The sequence below is a fragment of the Leucoraja erinacea genome, chromosome 34 (genome assembly GCF_028641065.1).
Source record: "Leucoraja erinacea ecotype New England chromosome 34, Leri_hhj_1, whole genome shotgun sequence".
Lineage (NCBI taxonomy): Eukaryota > Metazoa > Chordata > Chondrichthyes > Rajiformes > Rajidae > Leucoraja > Leucoraja erinaceus.
Window position 1 is genome coordinate 7,278,847 of NC_073410.1, and position 16,094 is coordinate 7,294,940.

General features: G+C 46.3%; 1 protein-coding gene across 2 annotated transcripts in view; it reads right to left on the reverse strand.

Annotated features, from left to right (window-relative positions):
- The window catches only part of unc5b (unc-5 netrin receptor B), a 196,292-nt gene that overhangs the window by 140,594 nt on the left and 39,604 nt on the right, over window positions 1-16,094 (reverse strand). The window contains exon 2 of one of the 2 annotated variants that reach the window (XM_055661770.1): window positions 5,991-6,136. The exons of the other annotated variant lie outside the window; for it this stretch is intronic. The gene's annotated coding sequence lies outside the window, so the exon portion shown is untranslated. The remainder of the gene's footprint in view (window positions 1-5,990; window positions 6,137-16,094) is intronic. 2 annotated transcript variants of the gene reach the window in all.

Genomic DNA, 16,094 nt, shown 5'->3' on the forward strand with positions numbered 1-16,094 from the left:
CCGCCGATAGATTTCTCCGGTCCCTCCGTCCCCATTGTTTAATTATTCTGTATTTTTTGATTATTCTGTATCTTCTCTCTTTCTATTTTTTTTTAATTCTTTATGTACAACTACTACGGACTGACGCAAAACTGCATTTCGTTGTACTCATACTTGTATTTGTGCGATGACATTAAAGTTGAATTGAGTTGAATTGAATTGAACAGGAGTGGTCCATCTATAGGATCTTTGGTCAAAACCCTTCTTCAGACTTCAGCTTTGTGTGTCCATCTTCGGTTTAATCCAGCATCTGCAGTTCCTTCCGAGAGGCTCCAAGTTTGTTAATAAATTTCTTGTCGCTCGACAGCCAATAAATAAAAACTGAAGCATAAATGCAACTGTTCCAGTCCGTAAATTATTCAGAACCCGAGCGCTGCTAACTCCACAAGGCAACTAAAAATTATTCGCAAATCAACAGGGAACTTGCGCAACCAAGTAGAATAAAAAACGCATTCAATCCGAAACAATCAATGAAGTGAACAGAATAGTGGCAGAAACAAGTTGGAGAGAAACCTGATACAAGCTGATCAGAGACCTCGTTTGTTATTTAAAATTCACTTGGGAGAGGAAACCCTATCAGATTTGGAGTCCCACACCCTCTGCTGTGTACAAAGACATGGCCACATTCAAGGGTAATCATGTCAAACATGCCTTGTGCATCAAATATGATCAGACAGCAGCAGCTTTATTTGCAAGGTCCTTTCCTGCTCCTTTCTCAAACCTGACATTTAAAGACTGATGCCTATCAGGCAAATCCCTAGCTTTCATTTCACAATGCCCTTCCCTATCCTCCAGCCTTCCATCACCAGAAACCCAGACCAGCCCTGATTTAGACACCATTCACCCCCAAGGCTGCAGCATTAGACAGCTTTTGATTTTTCTCACCGAGATACAAGAAACTGGAGATGCTGGTTTACAATAAACTCACAAAAGTGCTGGAGTAACTCAGCGAGTCAAGCAATATCTCTGGAGAGCATTAATAGGGGACATTGAGTTGGGACAATTCTCTTTTCCTCTGGCTTCACAATTGACACCTCTTCTATTCTTGTCTCACACCTTTGGTCTTTTTAAACTCCCTGGGTTTTGTCAACATAGGGAACGTGCCAATCACCCCCCCCCCCCCCCCCCCCCCCCCCTGTATCCACCTAAAAGGATACAAACGTGCTGGGAAGGAAAACAATGAGGACGGCACAGTGGTGCAGCGGTTAAGAGTTGCTGCCTTACAGCGCCAGAGACCCAGGTTCGATCCTGACTACAGTTGCTGTCTGTAGAGAGTTTGTGTATATATATCAGGCTATTAAACTCAACTCAAACAAAAACTCTGATCATTATATATATTTATATTTACAGGTGCACAACCTTTTATCCGAAAGCCTTGGGACCAGACACTTGTCGGATTTCGGACATTTTCGGATTTCAGAATGGAAGATTTTTAACGTAGATTAGGTAGGTAGCGCGGGCGGCTTGAAAAGTCTGGAGCAGCTGCCTCCTCCCCGGAGACTCATTGCATAAATGTTAGTCAGTTAGTTTGGCAGGATTTTATGTGGTGGTGGTGGTGGTGGTGTAGGGGTGAAGGGGGAAACTTTAATTCTTAGTCCCCTACCTACCTGGTCGGCGACTCCCAACCTCGCGGAGCTGGGGGCTCCGTCCGGCCGCGGGCGGTGCCGGTTGTAGCTCCGACCCCGGCAACTCTACCCCTGGCTGCGAGGCTCCAAATCTAGCGCGGCCCGCGGCCGGACGCCCCAGCTCCGAGAATGTCGGGAGTCGGCGACTTCGCAGCGCTGGGATACCAGCGGGGAGCGGGCAATGCCTTACCGGGTCGCCGTGCGGCAAGCTCCGGAGCGCTGTGGCCGCCGACACACAACATTCGCGGAGCGTCGCTGGATTTGGAGCCGCGGAGCTGGGGGCTCCGTCCGGCCGCGGGCGGCGCCGGTTGTAGCTCCGACCCCGGCAACTCTAGCCCTGGCTGCGCGGCCCCAAATCCAGCGACGCCCCGCGAACGTGTGGGTCGGCGGCCACAGCGCTCCGGAGCTTGCCGCACGGCGACCCGGTAAGGCATTGCCCGCTCCCCGCTGGTATCCCAGCGCTGCGATGCCGCCGACTCCCGACATTCGCGGAGCTGGGGCGTCCGGCCGCGGGCCGCGCTGGATTTGGAGCGCCTCGCAGCCAGGGGTAGCGTTGCCGGGGTCGGAGCTACAACCGGCGACGCCCGCGGCCCCACTGGCCACAGCGCTGCGGAGTTTACTGCACGGCGACCCGGTAAGGCATTGACCGCTCCCCGCCTCTCCGACCAGGTAGGGGACTGAGAATTAAAGTTTACCCCTTCACCCCCCCCTTCACATAAAAGCCCTCCAAACTAACTGACTAACATTTAAGCAATGATTTACAGATGTTTAAGCGTCTCCCGGTCTCCGGGCAGGAGGCAGCCGCTACAGTAGTACAGACCTGGGTTGACCGTGGGTCGTTTTGGGTCAGGTTTGGCGCCAAACGCGAGCTTTGGTGCGCAGACGACATCTGGAAAAAATGGCCGGTTTTCGGAGCTTTTCGGTTTCTGGAACACCGGATAAAAGGTTGTGCACATATATATATATATATACATATATATATATATATATACATATATACATACATACATACATACATACATATATATATATATATATATATATACACATATACACATATACATATATACATATATACATATATACACACACACACATATACACACTATAATAGTATATATATACACACTATAATAGTATATATATATATATATACTATAATAGTATATATATTAATGATCGGAGTTTTGTTTGAGTTTAGTTTAATAGCCTGATGGCTGTGGGGAAGCAGCTATTCCTGAACCTGGATGTTTCAGGTTTCAGGCTCCTGTACCTTCGACCTGAGGGCAGCGGGGAGATGAGTGAGTGGCCAGGATGGTGTGGGTCATTGATGATGCTGGCAGCCGTTGAGGCAGCGACTGTGGTAGATACCCTCGATGGTAGGGAGGTCAGAGCCGATGATGGACTGGGCAGTGTTTACAACTTTTTGCAGTCTTTTCCGCTCCTGGGCACTCAAGGAGGGGCTTGGCAAGACCAGACTTAATATGCCAAAGTCAGAGACACAAGTTAGAGGGGAAGAGTTTTACTGCATGCTTGTAATTGCATCAATTAAAGTCATTCATCAGGAATCATTTCTGATTTATGTACTGTAATTGCCACTCTAAAAATTGACCATGTAGTTGTAGATTGTAAATAGTTCCTTGTTGCTTACTTTGTATTCCATCTTCCTTCCTGACTGCACAAGCAGATTTAAAGGCCTGTCCCACTGTACGAGCTAATTCAAGAGCTCTCCAGAGTTTAAAAAAAAGAACTCATGGTAAGCACGTAGAATGTACGTATCAGGCACATCGGAGCTCAGGACGTCTCTTAGCGGCTAATAAGATAACGGTAGGTACTCGGGAAACGCGGTAAGCTTGAGAAGATTTTTTAACATGTTGAAAAATGTCCACGAGTGCCCCGTGTTCCTACAAGCGACTATTACCATAATTCTCCGAATTTGAATCAGGGGAAACTCGGGAGAAATCTTGAATTAGCTCGTACAGGGGACAGGCAGGCCCTTTAGCCAGTTAGACGCAGCAGACACAAACAGTCACCAGAATCTAATGTTGATCAGAATTTGCCCATTCTCGCTAATCCCACCCTTTTATTCTCCCCACATTCCCATCAACATCACTCTCCCCCTCGCCCATCTCCATGTTACTAATCATCTGCACACTAGCATTAAATTGCAGAGCCAAATTAATTTAATAACCCACATTTTTTTCGGATGGGGGAAGGGGTCTGGTGCACCCAGAGAAGACCTCCCCACTGCATACTGCCTTCTTTTGTATCAAAAGTATTGGTCAGTCTTTCTATCTTCCTCTCCTGGAGTCAAACACTGATAGAGCCACAGAGTCAGGCAACAGACCTTTCACCCCACGCAACCAAATGCCCCATCAAATGTAGTCCAATTTGCCTGGAGTTGACCCACATACCTCAAACGTTCCTATTCATCTGCTTGTCCAAGTGTCTATTAAATGCTCCTGTAGTCCCTGCCTCAACCACTTTCACTGTATAACTAGTTCCACAAACATACCACCCTCGGAATGAAGAAGTTGCCCCTCAGGTTCCTATTAAGACTTTTCCCCTCTCTCCTTAAATCTATGCCCTCTGGTTCTTGATTCCCAACCATGGGTAAAAGGCTCCGAGCATTGCCCCGTGGATGCATTGCTACCTGAAGGCGCTATTTCATTTCTATCAAGGCAGCAGTGTTAAGGAATTCTTATGAAAATACTTTATCACCTTGTCAGCTCTCCCGAGGTTGCTGTTGCATTGCTCTGACAAACTGGCTCGCACCTTGGGCTGTGTAGCTTAAATTAATCATTCTGGGAAGGAGGATTGTCTGTAGACCCTGTGGCTCAGTGGGCTGTACCCTCGGCCCAGGATTAGTAGGTTGTGGGTCCAAGTCTTGAGCTCCATTGAAATTCAATATGGTGGTAGACCCATAAATAATGCATTAACTCCAATTACAGGTAGATCTGCTCAAACGCAATAATTGCATTTCGAAGAAACCGTATTTTATAGAAATTGATGTTATATAAACAATTGCTCCAAGAAGGAAAAGTGTGTTGGGGGGGCCAGAGAGTTTCAGACTCACAATAACAAAGCTTTTTTCTCCCCCACAGGATTTTCAAAACTAATGGCATTTTTAATGGTTGCAAGTTTAAATTTGTTGCTGCAAGCTAAAAATATTAAAAGCAGTATGTTTCATTGATTAATGGAGTATCTCGGCACATGCCAATAGACGCAATTACATGACAATTACAACGGCCTGCTGCAACAGAATGGACAGGCCATGTTCTTAATAGGGTGATTACTGTGGGGAGGCTACATGGAAACATTTCTTTTCCAAGACAGCTTTTTTTTACTGCTTGCCAATTTCCAAAGTAACTTTTAAGTGGGTCTCTCAGTCCTGATCTAAATCGTCCTGTAAACTAATTTGGTTTGTGTAATGCAAATAGTGTTTCCCAATTCATGAACCATGTTGTATCTTATTCACATTGAGGATTCACGCACTATAGCAGAACTGTCTCTAGTAGGTTTATCGCAGGAGATGTCTGTGGACAAATTGGGTGCCAAATTTCACAAATGATAATGCCAACTATGTCTCAGGAAGGAATTCCTTAGCTTTGAAGTGTGTTATGCCTAAAGCATTTCCTATTCACACACCAGTCCAATTGTATTTTAAGCAGTTTCTGCCTCAAATACCTCCTCTGGTAGCTCATTCCATACACCCACCACCCTGTGTGAAAATGATGCCCCTCAGGATCCTATTAAATCTTTCCCTCGCACCTAGCACCTTGGTCTCTGGTTCTTGATTCCCCTACTGGGTTAAAGACTGTGTGTACCTTTCTCTATTCTCCTCACGGTGTTATGCTGCAGGAATATTGAAATTATTGTATGTTTATTCGTTATAATTATTTGAACAGGCTCTATTTGGTCACAAAACTTCAAGACATATGGAAAAATAACAGTTTGACTGGGGCAGGCCCAGCAGTTATATGACCAATCCTCCGGGAATATCTTGGTTGAGACAAGTGACTGAAGTGCCAAGACTTCAGATACTGGCATTGCCCAGAAGGCACAGTGCCAAGGAAGACACAAAATGCTGGAGTAACTCAGCGGGTCAGGGAGCATCTCTGGAGCAATGGAATAGGTGACATCTCTCAACCCGAAACATCACCTACTCCTTTGCTCCAGAGATGCTGCCTGACCCGCTGAGTTGCTCCAGCATTTTGTGTCTATCTTGGGTGTAAACCTGTGCCTGCACATAGTACCAAGAAAGCTTGGGAGTGCTTCGCACCAACAGATGAGCTAAACATCACATAGGAAATAAGCCAACGTTACCGAGCAGTCGTCAAGATCCTTATCCTCTCCGCAATCCTGCAGGAACGCGGCTCAGTATGCAGACTGCCGTTCACCAGATAATCCCTTGCTATCTCATTACCACAGCACATAGCAAACACTAGGAAGATAAAGCACGTTGCACTTACCTGAAAAACAAAGAACAAATTGGTTATTCACTCAGATACAGTTATTCCCAGAGCAATTCAATATAAAGCACCAGCCTCCATACAAGAACATTTCAAACATTCATTCATACACCACCTGTGGGGAGCCGATGTGCATTTTCATTTGCAAAACCTGGGGTATTTGACAGCAGGCGGTATAGCGTCAATGTATTTTTTGGGTTCAGTCATAGGATGCGGAGGTCATCAGCAAGGCTAACATTTCATCAGTCTGAAGAAGGGTTTCGGCCTATTTCCTTCGCTCCATAGATGCTGCTGCATCTGCTGAGTTTCTCCAGCATTTTTGTGTACCTGGCATTTCATTGTCCATCACAAGCAGGCACAGTAGCGCAGCAGTAAAGTTGCTGCCTTACAGCACCAGAGACCCGGGTTTGATCCTGACCACGGGTGCCGTCTGTACGGTATTTGTATGTTCTCCCCCCGACCGCTTGGATTTACCCCTGGGTGCCCTGGTTTCCACCCACATTCTAAAGACGTACATGTTTGTAGGTTACTTGCCTTCGGTAGAGATTGTCCCTAGTGTGTGTGTAGGATAGTGTTAGTGTACGGGAATCACTGGTCGGCATGAACTCGTGAGCCTAAGGGCCTGTTTCTCAAAACTACACTAATTGCCTAACAAATAGCTTGTTTGGCCATTTTAGAATCAACCACATTGGTTGGTATGGAGTCACATATAATCCAAGGGATGAATATTGGCCAAGATGAGGATAACTTGGTTGGATGAATATCTTTACATGGATAGGACAGGTTTGGAGGGATATGGACAAAGCACAGGCAGGTGAGACTAGTGTGGCTGGGACATGTTGGCCGGTGTGGGCAAGTTGGGCTGAAGGGCCAAAGTTTCCGCACAGTATCACTCTATAACTTTGCTTCTCATTAGATTAGACAGATGAGATCGTAAACTTCCATACCATTGTGTGAAATGGGACAGGACAAGCTGGTGTACTGACCCAGATACATCTGTAACCTTGAAGAAGGGAGTTAAAGTCTGCATTTGTTATGCTGTCATTATCCACACTCTCTTTCCTCCCCATTTGAGGAAATCCCAAATCCCATGAAAACTAGACGCAATTACTTCCAAGTATTTCCCTTCCTACATAAATTGGAAGATGGCACATTGGAGGCAAACGTTTCTCCCTTCATTCCCTTTGATAAAAGGTCTCCCCTATAGTGTGTTGTGATAATTGTGCTAGACTATACATAAAAGTGAAGTTCACCGTACCTCGGTACATGTGACAAACAGAGTCCCATACCATCAACAATCACACTAGTTACCGAAAACTTGGACCTCTCCAAGTGCAGGGAAGCCGCCAATACACCCCTGGCCAAGTTGACTTGATATTGCTCCTTGCTGCTGTAAAGACTGATGACTGGGAAGGAGGGAGTTGTTTTACTGTCTCTGAAATAGATGAAAGCTAAACTCTGCTCCCATTCCAATTAGTCTTAGATTAGGTTAGTTTATTGCCATATGCACCAGAGTGCAATGAAATTCCTAGTCCGCATGAAGCGCCTAGTAAATAATAAATGCAATATGTACGATAAATGCAATGAACAATGCAAATTAGCAGAAAGGTGCGAAGATTGCAGGGCAATCTGAAATATTAAGAAAATTAAAGTGCAATAATGGTGCAATAAAATGCAGGAAGAGCGAGCCTTATTTGGTAGCACCTCAGGAAAAGAAGTTAGCAAGCGATGATCGCTCAACAGATGGGGGAAGAAGCTGTTCTTTACGTCTGGAGGTCTGTTTTTCAAACTCCTGTATCTATTCCTAGACGGTAGAGACAGCACACACCCCACTCACCATCAATGGCAGTGCAGTGGAGTCTGTGAAAAGCACCAAGTTCCTGGGAGTGCACATCACAGATGATCAGACATGGTCCACCAATACCATCTCCCTAGTCAAGAAAGCACAAGCAACGCCTCCACTTCCTTCGACGGATGAGGAGAGCCAACCTCCCCCCTTACTACATTCTGGCACACTGTGAATATTTTAAATAACGTATATTGTCTATCTTATTGGTAGATTGTCGGTCTGTGTTATAAATATTACTTGTACATTTGGAGTATGGGGAAACGCAATTTCAATCCAATTTATTTGAATTGACAATAAAGTTTACTTTGAACTTGAAAAGAAGAGGCAATGTCCTTGCTGATACCTCCGACCTTCCTGATGGTGAAGATGGACTGGATGGAAGGAAGTAACTTTTCGATCCTAGGAAAATGATTCTGACAGTCCATCCTAGCTAGACCAGACCTCATAATTGTATACACTTTTACCAGATCTCCCCGCTACCTCTGGGGTACAGAGAAAACAATCCAACTTCTCCACGTAGCAAATACCCCCTAATCCAGGCATCAACCTCAATACCAAGGATGAGAGCAGTGATGGGAGAAAGGGTTCAATAGCTTCCTCCTATACTGCAGAATTCTCCATAACAACATTGCCTTGAAGATTGTTCCAATCGAATTATAAAAGCACTTCAGTTTCGGTTGACATGCTCTTCAGGTGGCTGAAACACAGGCCCGAGATGATTTTTACGTTAAGTGCCAAATGGCCATTTTGCATCATTTAAGAACAAGTAACGACTGGAGGTCTGTACACAAACCACAGAGGCCATGAATCACAGCTCAAGTCATCACTGGCTCCAATTGATCAGGCTGTTGAATATTTACATCAGTGATTTGTGTCAACAGCTGGTATGGGCCTAGTTTAGGTAATTACATCCATTATAGTCCAGCTCGTCACTCCGCTCAGCACAAGGGGAAATATCATTTGAGCGTTGGCAAAGCCCAGGTGGATTTAGACACTGCTGCTCAATAATACACAAGCTTCACATTCTCACTTCTTGCATACAGAGCTGGGGACATATGGCCAAGAAGATGGGCACAAAGGTGTCCACACCCCATACGCCCACTTTGCAAGGCTTTCAGTGGGCTAGTACACCTCCAATAAACTACCAACACTCAATTGACCCCAGGGTCACCAGGAACTGCAGGTGCTAGTTTACAAAAAAAAAGTGCTGGAGTAACTCAACAGATCAGACAGCATTTCTGGAGAACGTGGGCAGGTGATGTCCTCAGAAGAAAGTTCCATTTTATTTTGTTTGCTCAAGACAGGAACAATACGAGTCTGTTACTCAAAGGCTATTTCAGCGAGGTCTTGTATTGGATGGGCAAAGAGGTTCACTGCATTGAATCTTAAAGAAGGGTCCAGACTTGAAATGTTACCTCTCCACGCTCTCCAGAGATGCTGCCTAACTCACTGAATTATTCCAGCACTTGGTGTATTTTTTCACTCTATTGTATTGATGGTATACAAGGGGGGGGGGGGTCACACTCAAGGGACAGGCAATGGTTTAATATAAAGAGCTCCCCTGAGAAATAAGCAAATTCCTTCTACATGAGGTGTGCTTAGTTTCCTATTCCCCCACTTTGAGAAAGGGCCCCAAAGAAGGACACAAAATGCTGGAGCAACTCAGCGGGTCAGGCAGCATCTCTGGAGGAAAGGTGATGTTTCGGGTCGAGATCCTTCTTCAGACTGAGAGCTTAAATTGTTCACGACATGTATTTTAACTTTAATTGCTATTTATTTTGTAACGAAAACTGAATGGACACTGGTTGAGAAACGTTTTTTTGTTTCCTCTGAGTATGCGAATACTCAGGAAATGACAATAAAGATTTACAATTACAATTACAATTACAATTAGGGAGAGGGAAACTAGAGGTATGAAAAGGTTCTGCACAAAATGAAAGTCGGCACTGACGACCAAGGCAAGGTGGAGCACATTCCCTGTGAGAATTGCCCCACAGAACATGTATTCTTCTCCAAGAAGCTCGACATTATCTGGGCATCTTACAAAAAGCACGCTGCATTTTCTCCTCGTCCTCAACCAATCTGTGCTCAATGGGACAACTCAATAACAGGCAGCCTTCAAACAACTGACATCCTCTTGAAAATCTGCCTGTATTGAGATTGCGTTCCGTACCTCAACTAATGGCAAAGCATTAAAACAAAAGGACTGCTCAAAACTGAAAAGAAGCATCAACATATCTGGTTTTCAGACTGAAATATGAAGCAGGAACTCATTCCGCACATCGGAGGGGTCACAGGCAGAGGTCACTGTGGTGACAGATGTCTCTGCCCAGTACGTGCAGGGGCTTCTCCATAACTGCTGGCTTGTGGATTGCCCGTCCATTCCTTCCATGGATGCTATCAGGCCTGTTGCATTTCTCCAGCAATGTATTTTGCTCAAGATTCCCAGCCTCTACACAGTCTCTTGTCTATGCTTTAAGGCTCCACCTTGAAATCTCCCCAGAGAATGTAGGGAGGAAAGGTTTACACCAAAGATAGATACAAAATGCTGGAGTAACTCAGCAGGGCTGGCAGCGTCTGTGGAGAGAATGACTGGGTGACGTCTCAGGTCTGAACAAGGGTCTCGACCCGAAACGTCACCCATTCCTCTCCATGCCGACTTTGACGAATTTCTCCTCTTTTCAACAATGGGGCTGAAGAAAGGTCCCGGCCAAAGATGTTGTCTACCCATTCCCTCCACAGACAACCTACTGATTTCCTCCAGAACTGTGTTTTATCCAATTATATGTTTACCCAATCGGATATGAATCACCTCTTACACTTGTATGGGATGTTTTGCACTAATGTTTTTTTTTTTTTAAATAATCTTTTTTTCTTCTTATTGTCTTGCAGAATTAAAATTGGTGTTTTTGTATGTTGATTCAGTCTGTTTGCCCGTTGTGTTGTTCCAATAGCCAGACCAACCTCTCCCTATAGTTCAGCTCCTCAAGTCCTGGCAACATCCTGGTTTGCTGGCTCTTTGCTGGTAGCCAAAGATCACCCACGTTGATCGGGTATAGATTAAGACAACAAACTATCTTCCTTCCTTCTTGATAATACAGTTCTGATAACAGAGCTGCATTTTTTTTTTTACAAACTAAATTTCATAATTCAGAGCTACTAAATTCAAATTCACCAAGAAGCTTCCATTCACATAGCACCTTCCCCCTCCTCTGGGCATCACACAGGGCAAAGTGATATACTCACTCTTTTTAAAGTGGGATAGATATTGGCTTGAGGTCAATAGTTTCCAGTTTAGTCTATTGTCACGTGTACTGAGGTACGGAGAAAAGCCTTTGTTGCATTCTAACCAGTCAGCGGAACGACAATACAATCGAGCCATTCACCATGTACAGATATATGATAAGGGAATAACGTTTAGTGTAAGGTAAAGCCCAATCAAAATCAGTCTGTTAGTATTTAAGAGGGAACTGCAGATGCTGGAGAATCGAAGGTTACACAAAAAAGCTGGAGAAACTCAGCGGGTGCAGCAGCATCTATGGAGCGAAGGAAATAGGCAACGTTTCGGGCCGAAACCCTTCTTCAGACTGATCGGGGGTGGGGGTGGGTCGGGACAAGAAAGGGAAAAGGAGGAGTAGCCAGAAGGCTGGAGGGTGGGAGGAGACAGCAGGGGGGCTGAGGAAGGGGAGGAGACAGCAAGGACTAACAAAATTGGGAGAATTCGATGTTCATGCCCCCGGGGTGCAGACTCCCCAAACGGAATACGAGGTGCTGTTCCTCCAATTTCCGGTGCTGCTCGCTGTGGCCATGGAGGAGACCCAGGACAGAGAGGTCGGAGGCGGAGTGGGAGGGGGAGTTGAAGTGCTGAGCCACCGGGAGGTCAGCTTGGTTATTGCGGACCGAGCGGAGGTGTTCGGCGAAACGATCGCCCAACCTCCGCTTGGTCTCACCGATATAGATCTGCTGACATCTAGAGCAGCGGACGCAATAGATGAGGTTGGAAGAGATGCAGGTAAACCTCTGTCGCACCTGGAACGATTGCTTGGGTCCTTGAACGGAGTCGAGGGGGGAGGTGAAGGGACAAGTGTTGCATCTCTTGCGGTTGCAAGGGAAAGTGCCCGGGGAGGGGGTGGACCGAGAGGGAAGGGAAGAATTGACAAGGGAGTTATGGAGGGAGCGGTCTTTGCGGAAGGCAGATATGGGGGGAGATGGGAAGATGTGGCGAGTAGTGGGGTCACGTTGGAGGTGGCGAAACTGACGGAGGATTACTTTTTGTATGTGACGGCTGGTGGGGTGAAAGGTGAGGACTAGGGGGACTCGGCCCTTGTTGCGAGTGCGGGGATGGGGAGAGAGAGCAGTGTTGCGGGGTATGGAAGAGACCCTGGTGCGAGCCTCATTTATGGTGGAGGAGGGGAACCCCCGTTCCCTGAATAGTGAGGACATTTCAGATGTCCTGGTGTGGAACGCCTCATCCGTGGAGCAGATGCGGCGTAGACGGAGGAATTGGGAGTAGGGGATGGAGTCCTTACAGGAAGCAGGGTGGGAAGAAGTGTAGTCCAGATAGCCATGGGAGTCAGTGGGTTTATAGTGTATGTCGGTTAGAAGTCTATCACCTGCAATGGAGATAGTGAGGTCAAGGAATGGTAGGGAAGTGTCGGAAATGGTCCAGGTGTATTTGAGTGCCGGATGGAAGTTAGTGGTGAAGTGGATGAAGTCAGTCAGTTGTGTGTGGGTGCAGGAGGTGGCACCAAAGCAGTCGTCGATGTAGCAGAGGTAGAGGTCGGGGATGGGGCCCTGGTATGTATTGAACAAGGATTGCTCGACGTAACCTACAAATAGGCAGGCATAGCTGGGGCCCATGCGTGTGCCCATAGCTACGCCTTGTATTTGGAGGAAGTGGGAGGAGTCGAACGTGAAGTTATTGAGGGTAAGGACCAGCTCCGCTAGGCGGAGGAGAGTGTCAGTGGCTGGGTATGGGTTGCTTCTCTGGTCGAGGAAGAACCGGAGGGCTGTGAGACCATCGTGGTGGGGGATGGAGGTGTATAGCGAGTCTGTTAGTAGTTCAGGGCCGCCCTCTGGTTGCTGTAGGATGATTCAGTTGCCTGATAACGGGTGGGAAGAAACTGTCCCTGGATCTGGAGGTGTGCGTTTTCCCATTTCTATACCTTTTGCCCGATGGGAGAGGGGAGAAGAGGGAGTGGCCAGGGTGCGACTCGTCCTTGATTATACTGCTGGCCTTGCCGAGGCAGCGTGAGGAGCTCCCTTAAAACAATGGTGGGGAAGTCTCCAGAGAAGGTAGGTTAAGAGTCTGATATGAAGTCCCACTTTGAAGACAGACACAAAAAGCTGGAGTAACTCAGCGGGACAGGCAGCACCTCTGGAGAGAAGGAATGGGCGACGTTTCGGGTGGAGACGCTTCTTCAGACTCAGTGTGAAGGTTTACAGTATTTATGTGATTGCAGCAAAGTGCTCTGTTCCCAACAGGGGGTCTACATTTCTGAAGGGGACAAATCTTCTATCGTTTATATCTATTGAACATTCTCCTGCATTATTTACAAAGCTTAATTCAATTCACAAGGCTGTTGGATCTTCTTTTAAGGCACAAAACTTCTTATCAAGTCACTGGGGATATTCAGCAGTGAATAGAAAACAACCCTGTTATAAACGATAAGGGCTTTGATCACAGCTGTCAATGTTTCTCCGAGTTCAATGTTACTACTGAACTGAGGCAGAGGTTATTTAAGGACACTTGCAACTTTTTTTGCACATGAAATATGATAGAGAATAAGGATTTAAAAAAAAAGCACCACAGTGTTATCAAAAATGCTCAACGCCAAATCACATATCGAACCATATTCATACATCACACCCATCAATTGCAGGCTAATTGGCTTGGTATACTCAGAAGATCATAAGTGTCAGAGCAGAATTAGGCCACAGGGTTCATCAAGTCTACTCGGCTATCCAATCATGGCTGATCTATCACCCCCCCCCCTCCCCCCCCAACCCCATTCTCCTGCCTCCTCCCCATAATCTCTGACACCCGTACTAATCAAGAATCTATCTATCTATCTATCGCTGCCTTAAATATATCCACTGAATATGATGACATTGAATGGCGGTGCTGGCTCGAAGGGCCGAATGGCCTACTCCTGCACCTCTTGTCTATTGACTTTGCCTCCAGTCTTCTGTGGCGAAGAATTCCACAGATTCACCACCCTCTGACTAAAGAATTATAAAATATATAAATTGTCCCTAGTGGGTGTGGGATAGTGTTAGTGTGCAGTGATCACTGATCAGCACAGACTCGGTGGACCAAAGGGCCCCTTTCTGCACTGTATGTCTAAACTAAACTACCCATATACAATAATCCCACTTTGTCCACCTTGGGGTTTGTCTTGGACATAGACATAGAAAATAGGTGCAGGAGGAGACCATTCGGCCCTTCGAGCTAGCACCGCCATTCATTGTGATCATGGCTGATCGTCCCAAAACAATAACCCGTGCCTGCCTTCTCCCCATATCCCTTGATTTCACCTTCTGCTAGAGCTCTATCTAACTCTCTCTTAAATCCATCCAGTGATTTGGCCTCCACTGCCCTCTGTGGCTGGGAATTTCCCCAAATGAGTCTTGATCTCAAAGAGTCAAGAGGACCTGAACTCAGCCCGCCCCACCATCAAAAGTGAGCATATGAGATATATTCAAGAGAGAGTTAGATTTCGCTGTTAAGGTTAAACGGAATCAAGGGATTTGGGGAGAGAGCAGGAACGGGTTATTGTTTTGGGACGATCAGCCATGATCACAATGAATGGCGGTGCTAGCTTGACGGGCTGAATGGCCTACTCCTGACGCTACCTCAAGAAGGCAGCATCTATCACCAACCAGGCTATGTCCTCCATTGCCGTTACCATTGGGGAAAGAGGTACACAGGCCTGAAGTCGCACACCATCAGATTTAGAGTAATCATCTCGTTTTCTAGAACTACCAGGTTCTTGAACCTTCCCACAACTTGGTCAAAGAGGGAAAAGTGGAAGTTGAGGACGAGACTGGAATTTCCACAACCGACAACTTAGTGATTAATGTCAAGAATGGGCAAGAATCAGAGTTTAATTTAGTTTAGAGATACAACTCGGAAACAGGCCCCTCCAACCAGCGAACACTGAACACTAACACTATGCTACACACACTAGGGACAATTTTACAATTATACCATGCCAATTAACCTACAAACCTGTATGGCTTTGGAGTGTGGGAAGAAACCTGGAGAAAACCCACACATGTCACGGGGAGATCGTACAAACTCTGTACAAATAGCACCCGCAATCAGGATTGAACCCGGGTCTCTGGCGCTGTTAGGCAGCAACTCTACCACTGCCCCACCATGCCGCCCAAGTGGAAGGAGGCCAGAATGTAGGGGTTTCATGACTGGAGGAGGATTTCAGTGCTGGATGAGGGACTTGAAATCAAGGATAAAGACTTTTACTTCAAGGCGTTGGCAAGCCAGTGGCAATGCCTGCATGCTATTCCCCATCAGCTACCTAAAGCTTCCACCCAACCTCTTGGAAATAATGTTTAAGAGGGAACTGCAGATGCTGGAGAATCGAAGGTTACACAAAAAAGCTGGAGAAACTCAGCTGGTGCAGCAGCATCTATGGAGCGAAGGAAATAGGCAACGTTTCGGGCCGAAACCCTTGGGTTTCGGCCCGAAACGTTGCCTATTTCCTTCGCCCCATAGATGCTGCTGCACCCGCTGAGTTTCTCCAGCTTTTTTGAGTAACCCTCTTGGAAATAATGATGGCAATGTGCTGAAAAATAAAGCAGCAATGGGCATAGTTGGCCTTCACAATCTGGCCCGTCTCCCCATGCAGCCCAATCGAGATCCATTAGCAATTGGATTTTTGCTTTAATTTAAATATACATAAACCAAGCCAGCAGACTTTCCCGTAACTGAAGGCTATAAAGCTGCTGAGAGACAGTATGCTGGAGTGCAGCAAGCAGGGGAGAACATCAGTAATGCTGAGCACAAGGAGCCTAATGTACTCTGAGCTGAAGGAGATGAATGGCTCATTCAAGAGGCAGCAATAAAATCTCACAACGCAAGAGTTAAAA